This window comes from Physeter macrocephalus, chromosome 11, assembly GCF_002837175.3.
Source record: "Physeter macrocephalus isolate SW-GA chromosome 11, ASM283717v5, whole genome shotgun sequence".
In the NCBI taxonomy this organism is placed as follows: domain Eukaryota; kingdom Metazoa; phylum Chordata; class Mammalia; order Artiodactyla; family Physeteridae; genus Physeter; species Physeter macrocephalus.
The window spans coordinates 68,973,656-68,976,357 of record NC_041224.1 but is presented as its reverse complement, the minus strand read 5'-3'; the positions used below and the strand labels follow the sequence as shown (position 1 = coordinate 68,976,357).

The 2,702-nt window shown below is 45.7% G+C and overlaps 1 protein-coding gene across 5 annotated transcripts in view; it reads left to right on the top strand.

Annotated features, from left to right (window-relative positions):
- CHRNA5 (cholinergic receptor nicotinic alpha 5 subunit) overlaps positions 1-2,702 on the top strand; it is a 76,862-nt gene that overhangs the window by 32,955 nt on the left and 41,205 nt on the right. The gene's annotated exons all lie outside the window — the stretch shown is intronic.

Sequence of the window (2,702 nt, the reverse complement as noted above, 5' to 3'; positions counted from 1 at the left end):
AATTTCATTTATTGTGTTGTTCATCATTGTTTGTTTGCTCTTTAGTTCTTCTAGGTCCTAGTTAAACGTTTCTTGTATTTTCTCCATTCTATTTCCAAGATTTTGGATTATCTTTACTATCATTACTCTGAATTCTTTTTCAGGTAGACTGCCTATTTCCTCTTTATTTGTTTGGTCTGGTGGCTTTTACCTTGCTCCTTCATCTGCTGTGTGTTTCTCTGTTTTCTCATTTTGCTTAACTTACTGTGTTTGGAGTCTCCTTTCTGCAGGCTGCAGGTTCATACTTCCCATTGTTTTTGGTGTCTGCCCGCAGTGGCTAAGGTTGTTTCAGTGGGTTGTGTAGGCTTCGTGGTGGAGGGGACTGGTGCCTGTGTTCTGGTGGATGAGGCTGGATCTTGTCTTTCTTGTGAGCAGGACCACGTCCTTTGGTGTGTTTTGGGGTGTCTGTGACCTTATTATGACTTTAGGCAGCCTCTCTGCTAATGGGTGGGCTTGTGTTCCTGTCTTGCTAGTTGTTTGGCTTGGGGTGTCCAGCTCTGTAGCTTGCTGGTCGTTGAGTGGAGCTGTGTCTTAGCTTTGAGATGGAGATCTCTGCGAGAGCTTTTGCTGTTTGATATTGCGTGGAGCCAGGAGGTCTCTGTTGGACCAATGTCCTGAACTCAGCTCTCCCACCTCAGAGGCACAGGCCTGACACTGGTCAGAGCACCAAGATTCTGTCAGCCAGATGGCTCAGAAGAAAAGAGAAAAAAGAAAGAAAGAAAGAAAAAATAAAATAAAGTTATTAAATAAAATTTTTAAAAAAATATTTTAAAAAATTTAAAAGTAAAAAAAAATAGAGAGCAGCCAAACCAAGAAACAAATCCACCAACGATAACAAGTGCTAAAAAATATACTAAAAAAAGACAAAAAATACCCAAAAAACAGACAGAACCCTAGGACAAATGGTAAAAGCAAAGCTATACAGACAAAATCACACAGAGAAGCATACACATACACACTCACAAAAAGAGAAAAAGGAAAAAAATATATATATATATAAAAGAAAGAGAGCAACCAAATCAATAAACAAATCTACCAATGATAATAAACTAAATACTAAACTATGATAAACATAAAACCAGAAACTAATTAGATGCAAAAAGCAAACCCCAAGTCTACAGTTGCTCCCAGAGTCCACTGCCTCAATTTTGGGATGATTCTTTGTCTATTCAGGTATTCCACAGATGCAGGGTACATAAAGTTGATTGTGGAGATTTAATCCACTGCTCCTGAGAGCTGCTGGGAGAAATTTCCCTTTCTCTTCTTTGTTCTCACAGCTCCTGGGGTTCAGCTTTGGATTTCGCCCTGCCTCTGCGTTTAGGTCACCTGGGTCATCTATTCTTCAATCAGACAGGATGGGGTTAAAGTAGCAGCTTATTAGGGGGCTCTGGCTCCCTCAGGCCAGGGGAAGAGAGGCATACAGAATGCGGGGCCAGCCTGCGGCAGCAGAGGCCAGCATGACATTGCAACAGCTTGAGGCGTGCTGTGTGTTCTCCCAGGGAAGTTGTCCCTGGATCACGGGACCCTATCCTTGGCGGGCTGTACAGCCTCCCGGGATGGGAGGTGTGGATAGTGCTCTGTGCTTGCACATAGGCTTCTTGGTGGCTGCAGCAGCAGACTTAGCGCTTCATGCCCGTCTCTGGTGTATGCACTGATAGACGCGGCTCGCGCCCGTCTCTGGAGCTCTTTTAGGCGGTGCTCTGAATCCCTTCTCCTCGCGCACCCCAAAACAATGGTCTCTTGCCTCTTAGGCAGTTCCAGACTTTTTCCCAGACTCCCTCCAGGCTAGCTGTGGCGCACTAACCCCTTCAGGCTGTGTTCACGCAGCCAAGCCTAGTCCTCTCCCTGGGATCTGACCTCCGAAGCCGGAGCCTCAACTCCCAGCTCCCACCCCCCACGGAGGGTGAGCAGACAAGCCTTGGGCTGGTGAGTGCTGGTTGGCACCGATCCTCTGTGCCGGAATCTCTCCGCTTTGCCCTCTGCACCCCTGTTGCTGTGCACTCCTCCGTGGCTCCGAAGCGTCCCCCACCCCGCCCACCCGCCATCTCCACCAGTGAAGGGGCTTCCTAGTGTGTGGAAACTTTTCCTCCTTCACAGCTCCCTCCCAGATATGCAGGTCCTGTCCCTATTTTTTTGCCTCTGTTTTTTCTTTTTTCTTCTACCCTCCCCAGGTACGTGGGGAGTTTCTTGCTTTTTGGGAAGTCTGAGGTCTTCTGCCAGCGTTCAGTAGGTGTTTTGTAGGAGTTGTTCCACATGTAGATGTATTTCTGATGTATTTGTGGAGAGGAACGTGATCTCCGCGTCTTACTCCTCTGCCATCTTGAAGGTCTCCTCGTATTATTTTTGCTAACACCCTTTTGAAAGTAAAAAGCAACTATATGAATCCTGTGAATTAATTTATAAGTAGAGATGTTGAACAGTTTTGGAAATATATGCATCTTATAAATCAGAGCCTATTTAGCAAGTAGGTTAATTTTTTTAACATCTTTATTGGAGTATGATTGCCTTACATTGTTGTGTTTGTTTCTGTTGTATAACAAAGTGAATCAGCTATACGTATACATATATCCCCATATCCCCTCCCTCTTTCCTCTCCCTCCCACCCTCCCTATCCCACCCCTCTAGGTGGTCACAAAGCACCGAGCTGATCTCCCTGTGCCATG